The sequence below is a fragment of the Diabrotica virgifera genome, chromosome 7 (assembly GCF_917563875.1).
Source record: "Diabrotica virgifera virgifera chromosome 7, PGI_DIABVI_V3a".
Classification (NCBI taxonomy): Eukaryota; Metazoa; Arthropoda; class Insecta; order Coleoptera; family Chrysomelidae; genus Diabrotica; species Diabrotica virgifera.
The window spans coordinates 40518084-40544361 of record NC_065449.1 but is presented as its reverse complement, the minus strand read 5'-3'; the positions used below and the strand labels follow the sequence as shown (position 1 = coordinate 40544361).

Here is a 26278-nt window from a genome sequence, read left to right as displayed (position 1 = left end):
TTCTCACCAAAGTCATAAATTCCACAAAAAGAATTTAAAAATTAAAAAAAATAAAAAAAAATTCTACGCATTACTATGATCTTCCTCGAGGCATTTACGAGTGGAAAGCAATGTTGAAAAAATGTTCATCAAGTTATCACGCAAAAGGATAAAATATGAGATTTTTTCTCACGGCGCGACTGCTCCCGGGTTAATTAACAGTAGCTAGCAAAGAAGCAAGTATACACTTGTATCAATTAAACTAATTGTAAGTACAAAACAATCATTGCTAGATTTAAGACAATGAATGTCCAAAGTACCATCAAACTACAGATACAATTTGCAAACAGTCGCCGTTTACGCTAAGTACCATCGCTTGTTACGTTTGTTATGGATTTAGTACCTCAACTTTCTCGTGTCGTTCTTTTGGTCAATCTATTGATCTATTTAGTTTTCAGTTCAATAGCATAATATTTTTAGGTCTAATTTTGGAGAAGCAGTGTGAGCAAACTCTGATCATGCTAAAAATGTCGGCGTGACTCTAAATGAAACGGTTCCTATAATATCGGGTTGATTGAAACTAACGTCTATTGAAGAGGTCTACCGCATAGTTGCTGGAATTGCTCCACCACCTACCAGAAGACAGGTGATATAAAAGGTAGAATGAAAGAAGCAGGAGATTACATAATCAAAGACAACCCCTTTAAGACCTTCAGACACCACCAGCAAAGCAGACTATTATCTCGGAAAAGCGTTCTGAAAAAATCAAGATCCATCCCCGAAGCCAGAGACACACCGAATACACATATGGCAAACGTCAACTACCACAACACATTTTCACCCTCTGAGAAAATTGCTGCTGGATAAAATTTACTGTATCCGACATGACGACTAAGCAGCTATTGATATAAATTGAGAGAAACTTATATTATCAATAGACTACATAAGTTTTCAATCTCTAATAGCACATAAAACAACATCAAAAAATGTTACTCTACATCCTACCAGACTGAAAACAATGGGAACCTTCTCTGGTAACACCTCCGAGGCTTTTACAATTTACAAGCCATAACGGATGCTGAGACTAAGGAAGATGAGGGAATTTTACAATTTATATTTCACGTCCCATCTGCTCAGCGTGGTAAAATTCCAACGAGAATGGTTCCCTGCGTACTCCAAATCAGTCCAATATTTTGAGATTTAAAGTGGCTAGATAATTTGTGCGGCGAAGGAAGGAGTATGCGGTACCCTATTGTTATTAAAAGTATTAAATGAATTTAACTAACGAGATAGTAGCGTTGAAAATAGTAGTCAGAGTCAAAATTGGAAAATTATTTTCAAAAATAGAAAGAAGTAAAAATCTTAATTTAACCCTTTCAGTCACACTGTACCTCAAGAGGTACATTTATTATGTATGATTTCAAACATCAATGGGAATTAACTTATATTCAAGAAAATATTTTACAGATCAAATATCATGTCTAATTCGTAAACACCTGCATTCTGCGCGCTATGTTGTTTTTGCTTGACAGTTATAACCTGATTTGAAATTAGTTCGTTTGAGTAACCTTTGCAATAGGTTAGGACAGTCAGTTTGTGTATGTTATTTTTACTGTGTATTTTCGAGAATAAACGCGGATATATCTTTGATAGGTAAGTAAACACTGTAATTTATCATAGTATGTATTAGTTTCTAAAATGTAGATGATACAAAGTAGTAATCTGGGCACCTCAATTAGATGTACCTTATGAGGTACAAACTGCTTCTAAGGATGTTTCTGTGACAGAACGAATAATATATATTCTCGTGTAAAACATGTTATTTCATGAAATATTTATTTTCAGATATTGCTTAATATAGTAAAAAACCAATGAGGAGTTGGAGTTACTATATATTATCTTGAAAATGACGATGACTCAGATAATCCGGATCTTGACGATGAAGATGATGGATGGGAGGATGATACTCAAATGGAAACTAATGATGAAATTGTTCAATTTTTGAATGAAAGTGCTCGTTCAGATGAATAAGAGGCTAATTCTCAAGATCTAGATCATGATTTGGAGCAAGAGCCAAACAACGACCAAGAAGTTATAGAAGATGAAGTAAATGGCAGGAATTGTTTTGCCGATTTTTATAATAGATAGGCTCTAAATAAGTAATACTCTAAACAACTATTCTTTTTTTGTATTTTGTTAGATGATAATAATAAATTTACTTCTACTATTTGAATAAATTAAATACTAATTTGTTGATTTTGCTTTTTTAACATCCTTAAAGGCAACATGTACCTTGTGAGGTACAAGTCCTAACAAAAAACAGATGAAGGGGCAGTATTTTTTTTTATTATTTATTGTTTTAGTTACCTCTCTCAAGCATATCTACCAAATTTTATAATTTTTGGATGCCTCTTTCTAGGTGTGTGACTGAAAGGGTTTTAAAAAAATAACATACAAAACAAGTATTTTATTAGTATTTATATTAAATACGTTTTTCCACAAGACCTAATGTTTGCTAGATAATTGCTAATTAAATTACTACTGGTTAATTGTAGACAACACACTTTCTTAATTAACAGTAGGCAGCAAAGACGCAATTATACACATGTATCAATTAAACTAATTGTAAGTACAAAACAATCATTGCTAGATTTAAGACAATGAATGTCCAAAGTACTATCGAAATAAAGTTAAAATTTGCAAACAGCAACCGTTTACGGCAAGTACTATCGCTTGTTGCGTTTGTTATTGATTGTCGGCTAATAAGTTGACGACCAATAACATCCCAATATACCAATAAATACTCAATGGGATTAAGATCAGGGTTGAATGGGGGACAAAATGCCGGGTTATTACATTACGTTATGGAATCATTTCCTAAAACAACAAGATCCTCTCACGCTCTAAGAGATATTGAAAAGAGATATATAAAAAAATATAGATCCTTCATTGAATAAAGTCATAGGTCATTTTTATGTTGCACTGTACATAGTATTCTACAGTGATGAGCTTGCTAATAACCGGCAAAATAACGCAAAAGATGGAAAATATAATATTAAGTTGTGAGATAAAAAGAAATGAAACTAGTGGAGGTGGGAAATTTAGTGAAAAACCTACACACTTACATTATATTTATTGTTTCCCACCTTTAGACGTATTAGAGGAGTATGTTAACTAAAACTGTCACTGTCACAGTGGCAATCGCCAAACTCAGATAAATCCAAAGGTGCGAAACAATAAATATATTGTAAATCTATTGGTTTTTATTGCTAAATATTCCCATCTACTAGTTTCATTTCTTTTTATCTCACAACTTAATATGTTTTACATCTTTTGCGTTGTTTTGCCGGTTATTAACGCGCTTATCACTGTATATGGCGTTGAATAACTCGTATACGTCTATCTGAGCTATATTATTATAATCAGCAATACCTTCATTATTCATCTGTGTACAATACATGCTCAATTGTTATGAATATTTTAAATGGTGAAATTTTTATGAAAAGTAAGCCTAATAATGTGTCGTGGGACAGAAAAATACCAATAAAATGAAAGAGATAATTTTACAGAAATGCCATAAACCCATCTATGATGTATGTAACTGAAGTTTTAATGGTTAAAAATAAAGCAACTTACAACTGATGCAAGTGGCAGTGATAATAATTATTAAGGTTTGTTTAATTGCCAGTACTAGAATAAGCAGGAGAATAAATGTCTGCAAAGAGGATTGGTACTGGTATAGATCGAGATAAAAACTTATAGAAAAACGTAAGTAAGGAAGCTGATACCCAACAGTAAAAGCAAGAGAATGGTGAATATCATAAATTGGCTTAGGAGAAATTTAAAAACAATGCTTATTATCTATTTTGCCAAATATTAGACTTAAATTTTATTAGACCGTTAAAAACTGTTTCCTTAGTTCTATCTTAATTTTGCGCCAACTCATTTTAGTTCTAATATTGTTTTTTAAATATTTTTCTTACCATCCCATTTAAAAGAAATATCTTATTTAAGAAAATAAAATAATATAAAAATAATAAATAATGAAAATAAATAAATAACAATAAGACAAGAAAATTTTATTTTATTACAGAACTGGTTAATTTTTCAATCAAATTGTTATTTCCCGTTTTTCGATAAGACATAATACTATCCTTGATAATTTCTAATTAAATTACCAATTTAATTGTACAGAATTAATTATACACACCACACTTTCTTAATTAACAGTAGGTAGCAAAGACGCAGTTAGACACATGTACCAATTAAACTAATTGTAAATGCAAAACAATCATTTAAGACAATGAATGTCCAAAGTACTATCGAAATAAAGATAAAATTTGCAAACAGTAACCGTTTACACTAAGTACCATCGCTTGTTACGTTTGTTATGGATTTTAGTACCTCAACTTTCTCGTGTCGTTCTTTTGGTCTATCTAATGATCTATTCAGTTGCTTGGATGGTAGAAAGTGCAATTTAAAAATATTGGCTATTTGCCGTAGTTCCGACAATGGGTTATTAGGGATTACCTTTTCGGAAACAACCAATTATTTATTTACATACAAGACGTTTGTAGATCAATAATATGTAAATAATTTGTGAATGTGAAAAACTTTTCCTTTTATTTAGGATTTATGCCATTTACAATTTTATTCATATACAGTGAGGACGTTTAGGTTGGAATAAATTTATTTTTTCGAGAATGGCCGATTTTGGAGATAAATCTCGAAACAGGCCGATTTTTATTTTAAATTAAATTTTGATTTTTGGACAAATGATTTTTTGTTAAAAAAAATGTTTATTTGAAAAATGAACATTGCTATTCGCTTAAATTAAATGTTCAAACTGCTAAGAAGCTGAACTTTCAAATGCGGTAAGCGGAATTGCTATTTTATTTTTAATCAAAAGTTTTTTTTATTTAGCTAATGCATCGACAAATAATGCCCAATGGCATGGTGATGGTACAGTAGATTTTTCCAATGATGTACCAAGTGTAATGTGTAGTGTGTGTGTTGAGTAAGTGTCTTGTTACTTTGCAAAGTCGACGTCATGGTCTTTGCAAATTTGCAAAGAGACGCTAATTGTATCCGAACGTCTGCGGTCCCTCCGGTGGGTAAGTACCGATCCCACAAGGATAGAAACTATTTTCATTTATTAATTTATAATAAACGAAAAATTCTCTACCCTGGTGAGATTCGAACTCTTGACCATTCGGACCTTTCGATCCAAAGATAGGCGCTCTTACCACTGAGTCACAGAGGGGGTTTAACAAAAGTTATTCGGGTTCAAAAATTGCATTTCGATTTTTTGAAAATTTAACCGCGTTTATCTCGAAAACTATGCATTCTGCGAAAAAACTTGCAAGAATATTTTTTGTTTAGAATTACCCAAAAAATACAAAAAAATGTTTTGGTTTGCAAAAAAATCGCTGTTATGTAATTCCTCAAGTTCTTTGATTACAACAATCTTATCGACATCCGGATCAACTGTTACCCAAAAAATTCGTGTTCTACGGGTCAAAATACATAAAAAAAACTTGGGTAAGTTCATCTGAATAAAGGGGCAGATTGCAATTGCGCGCAGCGGTCAGGGTTCTCAACAGGGTGTCTAAGTTTTATTTACTTCTTATTCGTTTTGAACGGAAATTTTGCTAATTTTAAAAAATTAATTAATTAAAAAATTAATACATTATATATATTATATATTATACAGTACAATTTTCAAAGAAGGAAGACCTAACCCTTCGGTCCAAACCTAACTTTCGGGTATTAGAGTGTAGAGTACCCCAGGAGGTATTTGACCGCTGCGCGCAATCACAATATACCGGAATAAAGAAGGCCGTTGTACACCCCCTGGCGACAGGATTATATGAATATGCTAGGCGAATGTAAATACTTAATATTAAACCATTTTTTTAATCTTAGTAGAAATTCAATCAAAATTAATCCAATTTTTTTATAATTTTCGATATAAAAGAATGTTTTTAGTTACTTTTTACTTATCGATACTGTATAGTCGGAGAGATAGAAGCGGATTTTGTGCGTGATAAGTAATATGGAAAAACTATACAGGGATATGTTGAATTAGTTGTGTACATGACTTTCACCGACGGCCGGAAATCAGAGTGGGGGCCGAGGGTAGTTATAAAAGTCGCGGTTTTTATTATTTTTTTTGTGACGCATAGCGTAACTAAGTAAAATCTCCAGGGGTGGCACGCTGCGTGGCCGACAAAGGGGTGGGGCAGGGGTAAATACAAAAAATATAAGCGGTTTTTTGCGACGTTCGTGATTGAGAGAGTGCACCAAAATTTGGGAATAAGTAGACCATGACATAACTAAGTAAAATCCTCAGAGCCGGAAACCCGAGGTTGGGTACGAGGGTAGTTTAACGGGTCAAATTCGCCGTTTTTATTATTTTTTTTGTGACGCTCATGATCGAGATAGTGCGCCAAAATTTGGGAATAAGTAGGTCATCAGGTAACTAAGTACAATCTCCAGGGGTGGAACGCTGCGGGGCCGATAAAGGGGTGGGGGTAGGTGTGAATATAAAAAATATAAGGCTTTTTTGCGACGTGCTAGATTGAGATAGTGCACCAAAATTTGGGAATAAGTAGACCATGACTTAGCTAAGTAAAATCCCCAGAGCCGGAAACCAGAGTTGGAGATGAGGGTAGTTTTAAGGGGTCCAAGTCGCAGTGTGTATTTTTTTTGTGACCCGGCACAACATTTGCCCCCGACGCAGCATTCCGCCCCTGGAGACTTTACTTAGTGATGTCAAGATCTACTTATTCCCAAATTTTGGTGCAATATCTCGATCACGAACGGCAAAAAAACCCCCATATATTTTTAAACTCACCCCTGCCTACCACCCCTTTGTACACCAAGCAGCGTTCCGCCCCTGGAGAATTTACTTAGTTACGTCATGGCCTACTTACTCCCAAATTTTGGTGCACTATCTCTATCAATGTCGCCACAAAAAAAAATAATAAAAAACCGCGAATTTTACCCCTTATAACTACCCTCGTCCACCACTCTGGTTTCCGCCTCTGAGGATATTACTTAGTTATGTCATGGTCTACATATACCCAAATTTTGGTGCACTACCTCAATCACGAACGTCGCAAAAAACCCCTTATATTTTGATATTCACCCCTACCCCCACCCCTTTGTCGGCCACGCAGCGTTGCGCCCCTAGAGATATTACTTAGGTACATCATGACCTACTTATTTCCAAATTTTGGTGCACTATCTACTATCTCCATCATGAGCGTCACAAAAAAAATAATAAAAACGGGATTTTGAGCCCTTATAACTACCTTCCTCCCCCACTCTGGTTTCCGGCTCTAAGGATTTTACTTATCTATGTCATGTTCTACTTATACCCAAATTTTGGTGCACTACCTCAATCACGAACGTCGCAAAAAACCCCTTATATTTTTTATATTGACCCCTACCCCCACCCCTTTGTCGGCCACTTAGAGATTTTACTTAGGTACGTCATGACCTACTTATTCCCAAATTTTGGTGCACTACCTCGATCATGAGCGTCATAAAAAAAATAATAAAAACCGCGACTTTGACCCCTTAAAACTACCCTCGGCCCCAACTCTGGTTTCCGGTCGTTGGTGAAAGTCATGTACACAACTAATTCAACATATCCCCGTATAGTTTTTCCATATTACTTATCACGCACAAAATCCGCTCCCAGCTTTTAGACTAGTATAAAAGTTACTTCATTATAAAGATAGATTTATTCATTTTCATAAATAGTTTTCAATGTTTTCACAATCTTTCACAAAATTAAATAAAAACGAAATACTGTGAGTAATACAAGCTGATTTATGAATTTGTTATTAAACACTGCATGTACAAAATATACAAAAATATTTGAAAAAATAGCATTGATGTTTTTGATTTTGACTTCTTGCAGGCAATAACAGAAAGTGATAAGGACATTTGGCCAAAAACTTGGGCGCTCAATCTCAATAAAGACATATCGAAAGATGTGAAAAGATATATTACGGAATCCAAGCATGACTAAATTGTACAAAGTATAACACAAAACTTGAGCATAAAGCTAAGTAGCTGAAAAATGGCGACAAATATAAAAGAAATTTTACAGCTTACGGATAAAAGGGATAAAAATAGTGATGTGATAACAGACAGATGGGAAATACTAGGTATAGTGGAAGAGTTGTACACTAAATTATACACATAACAATTCACAAACACCATTAATCAAAACGATAGAGAAATGGTACAAAGAAATAATCTGAGGATTTTGCAGAAATTACTTAACATGTAATACAATATAAACTAAAAAATAAATAAAAACTAACAGGGCTCAGGGTAATGATACAATAGTTACAAAAGATATAAAACTTGGGGGAATATCTCTTCTAAAGGATATTACAGATCTTTTTTATTCTCTTCTATAAAATCCACAAGAAAAAGAATTTCCACCCATGTTGAGCTGCCCCCCTACACTTGCAAAAATTAAAAAACAAATAGCCCTGATTTATGAGCTATTTATAAGCTCTCATATCCTGTAGTCGGCTGTGTACCATAAATCATAAAACTTAAAAATCCTTTATGAACGGTTTATTTATTAAAAAAGACCCTTTAGGGCTACATCGAAGAACATTTTAGGTGGCTCAACCATCGGCTCATAAGCAGCACTGATGATGAAATTGTCATTCCGGAAACGTTCTGTTATGTAGTCCAAAAGGGTTGTTTTTTAATATAACAAACAAACATCTGGAGTACCGACCCTTAAAAATTTTTCGGACAATATTACCAGTAAATTGTAAGTATTTTTATCAAAAAATCCTGTAAAAGAACATCATTTATGACTCAATAGTGCGCCCCATATATGGATAAGAGTACACGCATCATAAAGAGTCATACAATTTATACCCTCACGGCTGATTTTTGCAAAATTGTTTGTTAAAAATATTTACAATTAACTGGTAATAGAATTAACTGGCTAAAGATAATAAGAATAACTACAACAAAACAAATAACGAAATTAAAAGGGCTATTACAATAGCAAAAGAAAATTGGTTAAGCTCGAAATGTTCAGAGATAGAGTTATTACAACAAAAACATGATTCGTTTAACCTCCATAAAAAGATCAAAGAAGCCGCAGGCTTATATAAACACAAGAACACTGGATTTCTGACAGATAATCAGGGAAACATGGTATTGGAAATAGAACAGAAAAGGGATATTTAAATTAAATACGTGGAAAATACTTTTCAAGATATACGAAGTAACACTGGCATCATATCACAACAAACACCAATTCCGAATCTGGACCTCCACTTACAGTTAAAGAAGTAACGTATGCCATCAAAAGTACCAAAGATGGTTAAACAGTAGCCCCTGATCATTTTCAATCCGAATTCTTAAAACTTAGGACTACCACGGCATAAAATTATTGACAAATATATTTAACAATATATATGACACAGGCATAATTCCCCAAAAATGGCTAGAATCAACTTTTATAAATCTTCCAAAAAGCTCAATGAGAGAAAGTGCGAAGACTATAGAATTATAAGCCTTATGAGCCATTTACTTAAAACATTTCTAAAAATATATACAAATTGCGAGGAACAACTAACAAGAACACAATTCGGATTTCGTAATGCTCTGGGAACACGGGAGGCCCTTTTTGCTGTGCAAGTGCTATTTCAGAGATGCAGGGATGTAAATTGTGATATATACGTATGCTTTATAGATTACCAGAAAGCATTTGACAGAGTAAAACATGAAAAATTAATAACTCTAATGCAAGAAATTGGAATTGACAACAAAGATCTAAGAATTATCAGAAACATTTATTACAATCAAACGGCCAAAATCAAAATAGTAGAGTAGTTAACTGATAAAATTGCAATAGAACGAGGAGTACCACAGGGCTGTATTTTATCTCCACTACTACTCAATATTTACTCTGAAGGGGTATTTAAAGAAGCTTTAGACTGTTGTGCGAGAGGAGAATTAATAAATGGTGAATGGTTGAATAACATGAGATATGCAGATTACACCATAGTCTTTGCCGATAATCTGAATGATTTACAGATATTAACAAATCGTATAACAGAAGTCAGCAACAGATACGGACTAGCTCTTAACATAACGAAGACCAAATTTATGACAATTAGTAAAAAACCAATACGAAACGCTCAACTTACAATCAGCCAACAAAATATCGAAAGAGTTGAGCAATATGCATATCTGGGTACGAATTTAAATAGCCAATGGGACCACTCAACAGAAATTAAACAGCGAATAATAAAACCGAAAGCAGCATACGTTAGAATGTGTCCCATTTTCAACAGTCGAGCCATATCATTAAAAACAAAATACCGTCTGTTGAAATGCTACATATTCACAGTTCTGCTCTACGGAATAGAAGCGTGGACACTTACTGTTGCATCTATGAATCGGCTCGAAGCTTTCGAAATGTGGTGTTATAGGCTCATCATACCTATATCCTGGGTTCACCGAATTATTAATGTGGAAGTCCTGCGTAGAATGGGGAAAGAGTGTGAAATTCTCATAACCATCAAAACAAAAAAATTAAAATATCTAGGACATGTAAGGGACATGTAATGAGAAATTAAGAACGTTACCGCTTTCTCCAACTGATTCTCCAAGGGAAGGAAAATGGTAAAAGAGGACCGGGAAGAAGACGCATTTCGTGGCTTCAAAATTTGCGAAAGTGGTATAACACGACTACCACTGAACTGTTCCGCGCTGCGGTAAACAAGGTCAAGATAGCCATGATGATCGCCAACAGCCGGAACGGATAGGCACTTTAAGAAGAAGAATAATATTGTCCGACAAATTTTTTAGAGTACCCCAGTTGGCGGACTCACAAAAGTTTAGAAACCGATATATTTAAGCAACGGCCCTCTACCGAAAATTTTCCGTATTAGAAAAGATATCCGACTCGAGATGAATAACTGAATAATAAAGTCTCATGAGGGAGTTAATAAATGTATTTTAAGTGTGGGCTCAAGAAATATATTATATTTCTGCCCTTTTTAATAAAAATTTTTTCTTACAAAGGCAGCGTTTTCTTAAATTTTTGTTGCTATAAATCAAATTCACTGGTTATTACATTATCAAATTAATATTTCTAAGTATACATCAACTTAACATATAGACAACTGTACAGTAACATCACCACATAAACAAAATAGGCACGGCAGACAAGTACTTTATATGGTTATTCATGAATATTAAAAAAGCTTCCAAAAATGGTACTGCGATAATCAAATTTATATTAGTTAACTACTTGTGAACATTTAGGCCAAAACGTGACGCTATTTTAAATGCCTGTGTTTATTACTAATAGTCCATTCTTTCACGGTTTTTGCTCTAAATTTTAAAGAACAGCTTGGATTGACATGAAATTTGGCATATGTATAGCTTACATGTCGACAAAATTTGCTTAAACATTTGACATTATACTTAATTCCAGTTGATTTGTTACCATTACTAATAATAATTTTTCTAATGAGGAATTGATTAAAATGGCTTTATGCTAGGAGAGTATAACAAAAATGAGCTACTTGAAATAAAAAGTTATCATCAGCAATTTCCTGATAGACCACAAACAAAAAGAGAACCTTTTGAAAGTATACTAAAACGATTTCAACAGACTAGATACTACGTAGATTGTAAGAACGGTTGTACTAATATGAAGATCCTCAGTGACATTAAGGATTACATTTTATGTTTCCTGTTTTCTTCACTTACAATAGTTTTTTGCGATCAGATTTATCATAATCTAAGTGTCCAGTCCATTGAAACCGTTCTAGTATATTTTTAACCGTTTCTTTTCTTAGTTGTCGTCTATCAGGGAATTTCTGATGAAAAATTCTTATTGCTAGTAACTAGCACATTTTTGTTATACTCCACTAGCACAAAAATCTTATTAATCAGTTACTCGTTAGAAAAATTCATATTAGTAATGGTAACAAAGCAACTGGAACTATAAAAATAGTATAATATCAAATTTTTAAGGAAATTTAGTGTCATAGCCGACTAGGTAGAATATTGTATGTTTTTATTAATATTTTGCGCACCAACAATTTTAACTACGGATTTATTTGGATATCTTATCCATTATTAATAAATTAAGGATCAGGCCAGATTATGATGCATTTTTTTTTTCGAAAAATTATTTTTGATTGAATATTTTCACGGGCACCATATAAAATTTCACGTAATTTTTCTTGTAATTAATGTTTGGCTTAAGGAATCACGAATAACTTTTAAATTAAAGCACTTAAGTATAGGGAATGCTTAAGAAATAAAGAAGTACCATAAAATATCATTTCATTACAATACTAAAATACAGGGTGTTCTATTTAAGAAAACTAAGAAAATACTCATTCCGAGTTTCGACCAACCCTGTATACTAAAATTTAACATTTCGCTATACTGTTAATGTTTAGCAATAGTAGACTATATAAAAAATCGTTTGAACGTAAAATAAGAATTTGATATCAAATCACTACAATTCTACAGGGTGTAAATTTTGCTACGAAATTAACAAAAAAACGTAATTATCTTTTAAACTACCTCGTATAATATTACAAAACCATATATTTTAAGAAAGTAAACATTGAGAATCCAAAAATGTAAAAATATACAGGGTGTTCCATTTAAAAAACATAAGTTAACTGTATATTTGAAAATATTTTTAAATTATGGTCCTATAAGTGCCCCAACTTTTAACTAAATTACTTTTTTTCGTATCTCTCACGACAAACGAGTAATTGGACTTTGTCGTACTATCCCCACCCTGTATATGCTTGAAAAGGAAAGTGTGTAATCAATGCGTTCTACCAATGTCGACATACAGAACAATAACTCTTATCTTAACAAAAGGTTCAGCTACCAAGTTGAGAGTCACACAGACAAGAAAGGAGTGATTCAAGTCAAGAATAATTCGACATGGATAAAGCGAGACAACGTAGAAAACGAAGAGATCTGGAGAAAACCAAGATTACTAACATTTTCTAAGCATAGAGGGACAGGAGACATGGCTAGAATGATAGATAGTCGATGCACAAAAGGATTATTGGAATGAAGACGAAGCGTAGACAAGAGAAGTATCGGTCGACCACCTACACGATGGATTGAAAGAAGGCGAAATAGTTACACTTTTATACGAAAGAACTTTTTATAATTCTTACCAGATTTTTTTTATTTATAGCCTTATAGGGCACAATATAAAATTAAAAACTATTTTGTTGTTTAAATTCCTATGTCATAAAAGGATTTTGTAATATATTAACTCATATAAATCAAAGAAAATGTTTAAAATGGCCAAGCAATTATTAATGAAACGTATTTCTAAGCAATAATTGTAATATACCTTAATATAGTTACTATTATATTAAGCTAATAAAATATGAAATATTAATATGCTAATTAAAGCACTCTAAAAAAATACAAAAATGAGGAAGACCCGGGTTTGAACCGGGGACCTAGCGCTCTGCAGTTGAACGCTTTACCACTAAGCTATATCCACTGTTGACTAACTTACTTTACAACGAGATCTAAATGTCGTTGCATTATTTTCATTTAAAATGGCTTAAAATTCAAAATAAAACTCAATGCGTCCATGTTATAGCTGCTGAAATTTGCATTTTCATTGAGTTCTGAGTGATTCTGAAAATTTCAGATGTCTAGCTAGTCTGAAAGTATGTTTAAAATTGAATACTTACAAGATTTTTCTGGACACATAGTACATTCTTTCACGGTTTTTGCTGTAAATTTTAAAGAACCGCTTGGATTAACATGAAACTTGGCACACGCATAACTAACATGTCAAAAAAAAATGATATGCTGCCGATGTGTGCTTTTGCCCTTGGGGTGAGTTTCACCCCATCTCGGGGGTGAAAAAATATATGTCCAATATAAGTCCCGAAATAGATAAACTGACTAATTTTAAGCAACTTTTGTTCTATAGAGTTTCTTCACTAAATCAATACTTTTCGAGTTATTTGCAAGTGAATATGTCCATTTTTCAACAAAATAACCACGTTTTTAGACGGTTTTTCGCAAATAACTCAAAACGTAAGCATTGTGTCGAAAAAAATATTCTTAGCAAAACTATAGCCTATAAAAAATTGGAAAAAAACGGTGTATATATTAGGTCTCTATACCTAGCAAAAACAGAGTTATAGCTAATGAAAAATAGGTTCATATTCGAAAAATTCCAAATAGAATAATTCAATGTGAAATATCCAAATAATGAAGCATTCTTGGGGAAACCACATTACTTACAACTTTTTTAAAGTGTTTAAAAAAGCTTTATTTCTGTTTTTATAAAAAAATTTCTAGCATCAAATGTAAGCAAGTAACGCTCAAAATAAAGTTGGTCCCTTTTGTTTTGGCAAAAAAAAATCAGGAAATCACCCCCAATTAGCAAGTTAAATGAAATTAATCGTTACCGCTTCACAAGTTACTTTACTTATGTTATGTTTATATGATCTGTAAGTTTCATCGATTTAAAGTGCTTATTTTGAAAAAAAATGTTTTTTTTTCAAAATAATTTAATAATTGTTAGAGACACCAAAAATCTTAAACAATAAAAAAAGTCGGCTTTACTCTTCTGAATATTTTGTATTTTTTTGATTTTCTGTAAGACAAAAATTGGTTCAGATTCGGTGTTTCCAAATTTACATGCACTCGTGATAAGTGACTCGTTCAAGCCCTTTTAACTACAGCTCTGTCAAAAATAAGGACTTTGAACCGATGAAACTTACAGAGCATATGATTAATACATAAATGCTAATTAGTGGGTGATTTTCCCTATTTCTTACCAAAAAAGGGACCAACTTTATTTTGAGCGTAACTTGTTTACTTATGATGTTAAACATTAAAAAAAACAAAAATAAGCATTTTTTTACACTTTAAAAAAGTTAAAATGAGTTTTCCCCAAAAAAGTGCTTCGTTTTTGGTTATGGCACGTTAAAATATTCGATTTGGAATTTGACGAATATGAACCAATTTTTCATTAGCTATAACTCTGCTTCTACTAGATATAGTGACCTAATATACACATCATGTTTTTCACTTTTTTACGTGCTATTTTCATTAGCTATAACTCTGCTTCTACTAGATATAGTTACCTAATATACACACCATGTTTTTCATTAAGAATTTTTTTTTTCGACCAAATACTTGTTTTTTTAGTTGTTTGCGAAAAACCGTCTGAAAACGTGGTTATTTTGTAGAAAAATTAACATATTCACTCGCAAATAACTCGAAAAGTATTAACTTGGTGAAAAAACTTTATAGAACAAAAGTTGCTTAGAATTAGTCATTTTATTAATTTCCGGACTTATTTCGAACATATATTTTTCATCCCTAAAATGGGGTGAAACTCACCCCTAGGGCAAAAGCACACATCGGCACAATATCACTTTTTTCTTTGACATGTTAGCTATGTGTATGCCAAATTTCATATCAATCGAAGTGGTTGTTTAAAATTTAGAGGTTTTGCAATATTTTACTTTTAAAGAACGTACTAACAGTGGCAAAAAGAAAAAGAATAAGTGAAGTATATAAAAACGTTTTAAGATAAATACCGGATGAGAGCGGAGCAAGATAGATGGGTTTGCCTCACAAGGAAAAGGCCTATGTTCAGCCGTGGATTTTCGAGGCGGCTGCATATGATATAATAGAAATATGTTTTTATATGTTAATTATAGCATAACACTCAGCACTCTTTTGTCTGCATGCAGCAGATTGTTAGTAAGAACGTTTCATTAAAAATTTCTAAAAAAAAAAGTTAATAAAACTCTGCATTACGAGAGCATGTTTTGTATACTTGATTGTAGTGTATCAAACCATAAATGGAGTGTAAAAGTTATAATCAAGTGTCCATGTAGTTAAATATTGGCTTATGTAATACGTTTTTGTCCACAAGTGATAAAATAAGATCAACATTATTTTTCTAGTAGGTAAACAAGAAATAATTAGCAACTTTCTTCTTGTCTAGCACTTAATAGTCCGGAAGATGTACTGAAGATCCCACCTGAGATGTTTATCTTAAATTTTAGTATAGTATTGATATTGTGTATTTATTTATCTCAGATATTTTAATAACCATTTGATTTTACTCTTATCGATAAAACTTTCACTATATTAATTAAGAAATTTGTGTCTAACTTTCTATAATACAAAAACTGACTAAATTCTTCAATTACTTTAATGAAACTTAATCCTGAATAGTTGTGTTTTATAAAATTATGTTTTTGTACTTTAATGATTTCCGTAAAATTCTTGGTGCTTACATACAGGGTAGCCAGACGAAAACGAAAGGGAGGCGTTATCAGGAATTACGACATTTTAAAAAAATTCAGCGACACATCAATTTTTTGTTAAAGTGGGCCCTATTTTGGACTAAGTCTGGGTAAGAATCGATCCTAACATTTTTTAGTGGTAATAGGGGTCATATAAGTTATCGCTTGAAAGTCCTTGCAATTCCCTCTACATTAGTTTTAAATTTTTTGAATTATACTTCCTTAGGCGCGATTGAGATTGAGGGTGAATTTATATTGATCTGCGCGCATGCGCACACCGATAGTTTGGTATTAGTCTTTATACGGGCTCTGATTGGGTGCTGAAATGATCTGTCAATAATTGTTAAATATGGAGGTTATCGGTAAACAAAAATGTTGTATAATATATTAGTTTTTATTGTTGTGAGGACAGAAATAAAAACAAATTTATAATTATAGTGACTTTTTAAATAGTTTTGAAAAACCACAGGTACGTAATTCTAAATGTTTCAATTGTATTCCAATAAAAAATTATTTTCATAACTATTTGGAAAATGTAAAAAAAATAATGTACTTACCTAGTACTTGATATGCTATACCCCTAGTAGGCAATGCTTTAATTTACATAATCTAATTACGAACAAACTTTCTACAAATTTTCATCTAATGTATCGTTTTCTTACTCTATATATTGTTGTATTTTAATTCGACAAAAATCAAACTAATAAAATTTCATATAAACAAAATGTCAAAAAGTTCCACAGTTTGTGTATATTCCCACATGACGTATACGCGAAGGTGGTGCAGTTTGAAATCACTTCAACTCTCGTACGGCGGGATACACGGGAAGTAGGTTCAAGCCCAATGCAAGTTATATCATTTTTTTATTTTTTTTATAGATTTTATGATTGTAAGTATATTATTATATAATTTTTTTTCAGAAAATACGTATTTAATTAAAATTTTTGGCAACAATTATTGTTCAGAAATCATTTGTGGCATTTTTCAATGTGTTTGTGTGTGTTTTATTCTTTTATTTTTTTAATTTTTGGTATTGTTTTAATAAAAATTTTTGGAAACTAGTAGAGAAGCTGTTTAAAGTATATTTATTGATTTCGTTGAAATCATATAATAGAAGTATAACTTCTTACGTGCGTACAAAGTACACACATTCTTTTTTTCATTGGAGTTGCATACAGGGAAATCCAAGGGCTTTAAAATCATATCTTATTTGATGCCCATTACCATTAAAAATTTTTGGGGCGATTCTTACCCTGCCTTAGGGATGAATATAATGGATGAAAATAATGGATAATATACAGGAAAAAAATGTGTCCCTCTTTATTCAAAACTGTCGCTAGGTTTTTTAAAATTGTCTTAGTTCCTAATAATACCTCTGGTTCGTGTTCGTCAAGCAACCCTGTATATTGCTGTTTACCCTGAATTTTTTCTCATTACCAAAAATATTATTACTACCTTGGCGATCAGTCAACCACTGTAACAACTGCAGAAAATGCAGAAGAAACAGACAAAGGTATTGTCTGTAATTACATAGTAATTGTTTGTCAACGACACAAATACCTGGATCAGAGTATTTAGAACCTGCTGACTTAAACCTCTTGTAAGTAGTGATCGAATGTATATAGCAACCTCCACAAACAATATACCTGTTGGCATTATCTGAACAAAAATAAAGAAATGACAACTCGGTAAAGCGGCTAATATACTTACTTCTTTAGTAGAAAACCAAATTAAGAGCCAAACTAGATGTATTTATTACAATAAAAAGTTAATTCAAAAGTACCTTCATGACTGAATTGGACAGACTGAACCTCAGTAGTAGAAGTAATTATAATGGTAAAAATGAAACAACGGGAAAAAGACATTGGTGCTGCTACACACATCCATCTAAACATTCTCCTTTCCTTTTCATGCACTCGTTGCTCCTGTTTCTCTTAACTGCCCCACATTCCGTAACGGACTTCATAGTTGGTCTGATGACAGTTTTGTAGAATTGGCCTTTCAGTTTTATTTGGAGTCTTTTTGTCAGACAACTCCTAACATAAACCAATAATAACAAACAAAGAGTGAAACAAGATTGTAGTAGGTAGGTTATGCCATTTGTTAACTGCTCTTACTGCAGCGGATTGGTTTATTGTACATCTTTAATTCGTGTAACCTTGTGGTTCAAGTTTTAGATAGATAGCCAATGTAAATTTTGGGTAGGTAAAGGATAACTTTATTTGAGAGGATTACACTGTTTTGTCCCTGGTTAGGATTGTGGTCCTCTTCAGAGTATGTGGTGAATGTGTGTGTAGGTAGCAAAAGCAAACAGTCAGAAAAAGCGCTGGGACAAAGTGTTTGAATAGCTTGCAGGATGCTAGTCGGTGTTTTCCAGCTGACCGTTAGAAACCAAAGAGAGTGTGGATTGGAATATGGTGTTCTTTCCAGAGATGACATATGTGTGTTCTGTCCATGCTTTGCCCTCGGCCACCGTCCCTAGAAACCATTGTACACTGGACAGGCAAGCCTGCAGTCTTCGTCGGCGGTCAGGAGGTGGTTTTGAGCATTGCATGATCAGTGAGCGTTCAAGTGTGAGAAAATAGTTGCGGCTATTTCTCGGGGCGAACAGGCATAATTGTGCAATGAAGTTGGGAAACCGCAAAAAACCAACTTCTCCCTGTTCGGGGACCAGGTTTTAGTGTTAACAACTACTTATGTAGGTAGCCGGGACCGAAGGCTTTACGTGCCGTCCAAAGCACAGTACAAGAGAGTACAACCTTTGTACCAAACTTTGTACTTTGTATCACTTGTATACTTTGTACCAAAGAGTACAAGATTTAATCGTTCAATTGAAGCATCAGAAAATATAATTAGCAAGATTGCTAAGTGGCATGTTAATGAGTGGATGATAAAACCAAAATATAAATAAACATCAAGTAAAACAATATAATAAAAATCAACATTATTGGCTCAGGTGAAGAGGAGATGGAATATAGTCATAAATACTTGTAATCAAAAGTATGGAAATGGTTCATAAAAAATACTCAAAAGTGATGCGAAAAAAGATGAGTATAAAATCATTCAAGGTTATTGGAATCGCTAAGAAAGTTCTTTGTCTATAAAGTTGTCAGAAATTTAAATAATGTTTTAAATTGATGTAACCAAAAAAAAAACAATAATGTAAATGCTACTTTTTATTTTATTGTTATATGTTAGCATATATGTATTATTCAAAACAAATAAAATAAAAAGTGTTTTTTTTCTTTCCTTACAAGAGTTTTCACTTAAAAATTCAATTTAATTTTTTAATGTAAATACAGAGTCGGAACAGACAACATGGAGACTCTACCATTTACGGTTAATAAAGGTTTGGGACAAAAGGGGGTTCTAGGCTAAATCCTTTTCAACATCATTTTAGACGTCATGAAAGTCACTGAATCGAAGACATAGCAAAATATTTTATGTCGGATATAAGAATCTAAAAATATTATGAATAACGGAGTGTGCATTTGTAGAAAAAGATTTATTACTCGTTATTCAGAATCATTATCTTCTTCTTTTTTAGCCACTCCTGGAGAAAGGGTTCCCCCATGAGTTATCCACCCTTCTCTGGTTTGTGCTATTTGGTGCCAGTTTCTTCCAATTTTTGCTTTGATCTTGTCTAGAGATCGTTTTTGTAGTATTCCTCTAATACAACTGTGCACGCGTGGTCTCCAATGTACAATATTTCTCGACCAACTTTCAATATTTTGTCTTGCTACGTGTCCTACCCAGTTCCATTTCATCTTCTAATATATGTTTCCTCAGAGATACCTACTCCTAACATAGATCATTAAATCGCCCTCTGTGTCGTTCTCAATATATTGGCTGATACCTCTGTCATGGTCTCTATTCCATAGGTCATAAATGGTAGAATGCAACTGTTGAATTCCCTTTTTCTTTAGATTTATTGGTGTCTTTTTGTTTTTCAACACATCACTGAGCCTTCTTACTGCTGCCAAGTCATTGGAATTCTTCTATTTACCTCTGGAGTTTGATTCTGTTTGCCTAGTTTGATCGTGAACCAACATGGATTACGGATCAAGCCACATTTGATTAGAATCATTATACCAACCAAAAATTACCCGAAATGCATCGTCAAACAGCCTCATATCCAAAACGACAAATACCGATATGTATGTCAAATCGAAGAAACCATCCAACAGGTCATCGGGACCTGTAAAGCATTTCTGGAAATGATAAAGAGGTAGTAAATAATCTGAACCTTTTCCAAAGATTCATTCCAAAATACATTCCTGAGAATATGCCTCAAAATGACAACTACAAGATATATTGGAAACTCACTGTGCTCACAGGCAAACCAGTGACACATAGTAAACCAGATCTCATACTAGTTAATAAATTAACTAGACACACAACAATTTACTGGGGGCTGCAAGGTACACTCAAAAAAATTTAGTTCGTAATATTGATTAACAGTGATTATTGAATAGTATTTCGTTCTCACAACAATTTAATTTGTTGTTTCAACGAACTTTTAGACATTGGCGAATGTACTTGGTTATTGTCACAATGATTGAATAATAATTGTGAGAATAACTAGAGTACATTAATCAATAACACTCAATTTATTCAGCCAATAATTTAGTTTCGTATATTTAATAAATACTGTTAATTGTGGCAGCAATTCACGTTCTTGATTTCGTAGATGACAAGCAATTACCTTGGTTTATCGTGACAACGTACAGATTTCATTAAAACAATGTACAAATGTTGTTAATGTAGAGTAATATATGATTATTGAATAGATGTACACTGATTGTTGTGCCAACGAATGCATTAATTAATCTACTACTGCCTTTAATTCCCACAATCAATGCGTTAATTGTGACAATAATCGTGGTTGTTGAGACAATAAATGTTTTGCTTGACCATTTGAAATGTAACGTCTTTTCCTTGAAAGTGCCGAATAATAATTGCATTTTGTTTCCAAGTGTAGTCCGTAGTAGAAGGAAGATAAGGATAAGATATTACTTATTTTTTATATTTGAATAAAAGTAAGTTTTTTCTGATAAGGTAAATACGGGAGAACATTCTAATTAAAAATAAACTTGTCAGTGTCTTATGTTTGTAAGTGTTTACTTTTAATATTCTCTTGTGATGTTATTTATAAGATGAACTGAAAATGAATTTTCGAATCCTGAATAAAAAAATAATTAGTATTTTTGAAAATTTAAACGCAGAATAAAATATTACAGTATTATCGAGGGTCTGACGTCCCTGAGAACTTCTATAATGATTATTTTAATAAGTCACAGGGGTGAAAAAGAAACTTTTTGTTTATTCTAAGGGACTTTCAGCCCTCAGTAATAATGTAGTCTTTTATTCTGCGGTTAAATTTTTCAAAAATACTTATTAGTTTTCTCAGGATTCCAAAAAAATGAATGCGTTTAAAAATAATTCGATCGAAATTTTGCCCCTGCGCTCTCAAAAATGGTTAAAGTGTTATACATTTTTGAAATCACCATTTCAAACACTTTTAAATGAGCTGTCACATGATGTACTTTCCCATTAAAAAAAAGAATGTGTGTGTACTTTGTACGCACGTAAGAAGTTATACTTCTATTATATGATTTAAACGAAATTAATATACTTTTTATTTATATTTTGTTTAAATATTAAACTAATTTATACTTACTACTTCTCAAACATTTTTATTAGAACAGTGCCAAAAATTAAAATAATAAAAGAATAAAACACACACAAACACATTAAACAAGCCACAAATGATGTCTGAACATTAATTGTCGAAAATTTTTTTAACTAAATACGTATTTTCTGAAAATACAATTATATAATAAATATACTTACAATCATAAAATGTATTAAAAAAAACAAAAAAGAAAGTTTCTATTGGGACTCGAACCAGCGCTGATAAGAGCGGTTGGTATTGGAATTCATTCGCCTTCTCCGCTTAGCCACAGACACTATGTGTCATTATTTACGAAGATCGACTAACTAAACGGATTAAACTTGTGATATTTTGATATATTTTGAAAATTGATCAAATTATTTTAATTTTGAATTGAAATGATTTAGAATTGAAAAAATACAACAAAACATAGAGTAAAAAAACAATATATTAGGTGACTATTGATAGATATTTTGATGGTAATCAAATTATATAAATAAAAGTATTACATACTATGTATTTTGGCAGATCAAATAGGTAGGTTTATACCCACGATACATTAACAATTATTACGTACCTGTTGCTTTTAAAAACTATTTAAGAGTCACTACAATAATATAAACTTTTTTGTTTCTGACCTCACAACAATAAAACTAATATATTATACATTTGTTTAGCTTTACCTTTACCTCCAAACCACAGCTGCCATATCGGATAATTTTTGACATGTCATTTGAACATCCAATCAGAACAAAGTTATAATGCGCATGCGCCGGGCTGATAGGTTTTAACATATAAAAAAATCACCCTCTATCGCCGGTAAAGAAGTATAACTTCAAAAAAAGAATGTGTGTGTACTTTGTACGCACGTAAGAAGTTATCTTCTTCTTGTAGTGCCTATCCGTTTCGGATGTTGGCGACCATCATGGCAATCTGCACTTTGCACACTGCTGCTCTGAAAAGATTTGTAGTGGTTGTGTTGAACCACGTTCGTAGATTTTTCAGCCAGGAAATCCTTCGCCTTCCTGGTCCTCGCTTTCCCTCTACTTTTCCCTGCAAGACCAGTTGCAGCAGTCCATATCTCTCACTGTTCCTCATGATGTGACCGAGGTATTCGATTTTGGCTGTTTTTATTTTGATTAACAGCTCTTTTTCTTTTTTCATTCTCAGCAAAACACCCTCATTAGTAATGTGGTCGGTATAAGATATCTTCAGGATTCGACGATAAAGCCACATCTCAAAAGCCTCAATTTTCTTGCAGGTGGCGTCTGTGAGAGTCCACGACTCAACTCCGTACAACAGTATAGGAAATATATAACATCGTAGTAATCTGACTTTTATGGGTATCGACAAATCATGACATTTGAACAACTTTGCCATTTTTTGAAATGCAGATCTTGCTTTCTCTATCCTACATTTGATTTCTATAGAATGGTCCCAATTTTCATTGACGTTCGTACCAAGGTAGGTGTATGTTTTTACTCTTTCTATTTGTTGACCATTCACACTGATTCGTCCAAATTGCTGTTCATTCTTAGAGATCATCATACATTTGGTTTTCTTAGTGTTTAGTGAAAGTCCGTATCTCTGACTGACTTCTGCGATTCTGCTCATTAACTCCTGTAGGGCTTCAGAACTGTCAGCGAATACCACAGTGTCGTCTGCGTATCTTATGTTATTGATACATTCTCCGTTAATTCTAATTCCGGCTTCAACATCATCCAATGTTTCTTGAAAGATTTCCTCAGAGTAGATGTTAAACAGCAGTGGGGATAGTATACATCCCTGACGGACCCCACGTTTGATTTTGATATCGTCGGATTCTCCTGCCTCTGTCCGGATAGATGATGTTTGATTCCAGTACAGATTGCTGATAATCCTTAAATCACAGGTGTTTATTCCAATATTGGTTAATATCTCCATCAGCTTGTCGTGCTTTACTGTATCGAACGCTTTATGGTAATCAATGAAACATGCATAAATATCGCAATTCACGTCTCTACATCGTTGAAATAGCACTTGTATACTAAATAGAGCCTCTCTTGTACCCACTGCATTTCGAAAACCAAACTGTGTTCGGCTGATTTTTTCTTCGCACAGTCTATATATCATTTGATGTATAATTTTTAGAAATAGCTTTAAAATATGGCTCATTAAGCTGATGGTTCGGAAATCACTGCAGGATACGGACTTTGTTTTCTTTGGTAAAGCAACAAACGTCGACTTCAACCATGCTTTTGGTATTACTCCGCTTAAATATATGTCGTTATTGTCGGTGTCAAATAGTTTTATGAGTTCAGCATATGCATTGTCAGGTCCAGGAGCTTTGCCATCTTTTAGTTGTGATATTGCTCTTTCCACTTCACCTGATGTGATTGGTAAGTGGTCATCACATATGTAGGATGGAGGTTGTTCGGATCTAGTATCATCAAAAAGTTCCTGTATGTATTTTGTCCATATGCAGATTTCTTGATTTTTGTCTGTGATAATATTCCCATGTTGGTCTCGCAATTTGCTAGCTGTGTTGGATTTCTGAAGACCAGCTGCTTGTTTCACCTTTTTATGCATGTTAAACGTATCATGTTTTTGCTCTAACGACTCTATTTCTTCACACTGTGATTTTAACCAATTTTCTTTGGCCTTTCTTATTTCAGTTCTTATTTGTCTCTGAATCGTGTTGTACATTATTTTGTTGTTTTTTGATTTTCTTCTTTCTTCCATAAGTTGTAGTATATTGTCGTTCATCCAACTTTTTCTCATCTCTTTCTTTTCTATTAGATGTTCTTCTCTGATGTTGTTAAAGGTTTCACATATATTTTGGAGTGATTCTTCGGCATTATATGTTTGCTCCACATTAATTAGCTTCTCTGAAAGAATCTGTGCGACTGTCTCTTTTGTTTTCTTATCTTTTAGTATTCTCATATCGCACTTTTTGTTGCTGTTCTTTTTTGCAACCTTCTTGAATCTAAACCTAAATTTACCAACAACAGGAACATGATCTGATGATACGTCAGCACCGGGGTAACCCTTAACCGATAGGCATCCATTAAGGAATCTCTTGTTCACCATTATGTAGTCAATTTGATTCCGTATTACGTTTCCTGGTTGATCTTGCGGGGAGACCCAGGTGTACAAGCGTTTTGGTGGTAGTTTGAAGAATGTGTTTAGTATTGTAAATTCTTCTTCTTCTACAAACAGTTTTAATCTGTCTCCCCTTTCATTTCTCTGTCCTAGACCAAAATCACCTATGAATTCACCGCTTCTCCCTTTACCAATTTTCGCATTGAAGTCACCCATAATGATAGTTATATCTTCTTTTTTAAGTCGTTTAAGTGACTTTATCAACAACTCATAGAATTGCTCTAGATCTTCTTCTGGTTTATCGCTTGTGGGGGCATACACTTGTAATATATTTAATTTGACGGGGCTAGTATTCAGTTGGATTATTATTAATCTTTCAGAAATAGGTATAACATTTGTAACATATTGACGTAATTGGGGAGACACGATTATTCCAACCCCATATATATGTTGACCATCGTCATTTCCTGAGTGGTATACCATATGGTTGTCAACAATACAAGCACCACTATTTGGCCACCTCATTTCGCTTATGCCCATTATACCGATTCCGAGTCTGGTCATTTCTTGAATGGTATTATGAATTTTTCCAGCCTGATACATTGTCTTCACATTCCAGGTACATATTTTAATAATCAACTCTGCTGTTCTTAGAGACACTTTTCCAATTCTGTCACAGGGGTTTCGCTGGGTTACGACCTGGGAGGCCCTGTGGTCTAAAGGTGGATCACCTCCCCTGCCGAATCTTGGCTTCCGTATTCCATGATTAGTAACTATTTCCACTTTAGTTGGATTTGCCATGATAGCTTTTCTAGAGATGTCATCAAGGACCTTTAATGCAGTGGTTTCTCGTTGCCTTCTGCATTCTGATGCCGTTGACCACTTTCTTGGTTCTTCCGCCTTTGAGACCAGTTTCCCAGTCTCAGGACAACAGAGTGCCCTTCCATTTACCAGCTCGTCCGCCCGAAGCCGTTGGCCAGTAAATGGTGGATTGCTTATCCCGGCAAACACTCGGACGTCAGAGCCTCGTTAGTTGTCTAGCAGGATGTACCAGATGACCATGATCTAGATCACCATACGAGCAGGTGAGGTTGGCATTTGAACAGGAGAGGCCATATCTTACGCATCACTATCCCTTAACATCCCAAGAAGTTATACTTCTATTATATGATTTAAACGAAATTAATATACTTTTTATTTATATTTT

General features: G+C 33.3%; 1 protein-coding gene across 2 annotated transcripts in view; it reads right to left on the bottom strand.

Moving 5' to 3' along the window:
- Positions 1-26278, bottom strand: part of LOC114329403 (uncharacterized) — a 620236-nt gene that overhangs the window by 73161 nt on the left and 520797 nt on the right. The gene's annotated exons all lie outside the window — the stretch shown is intronic.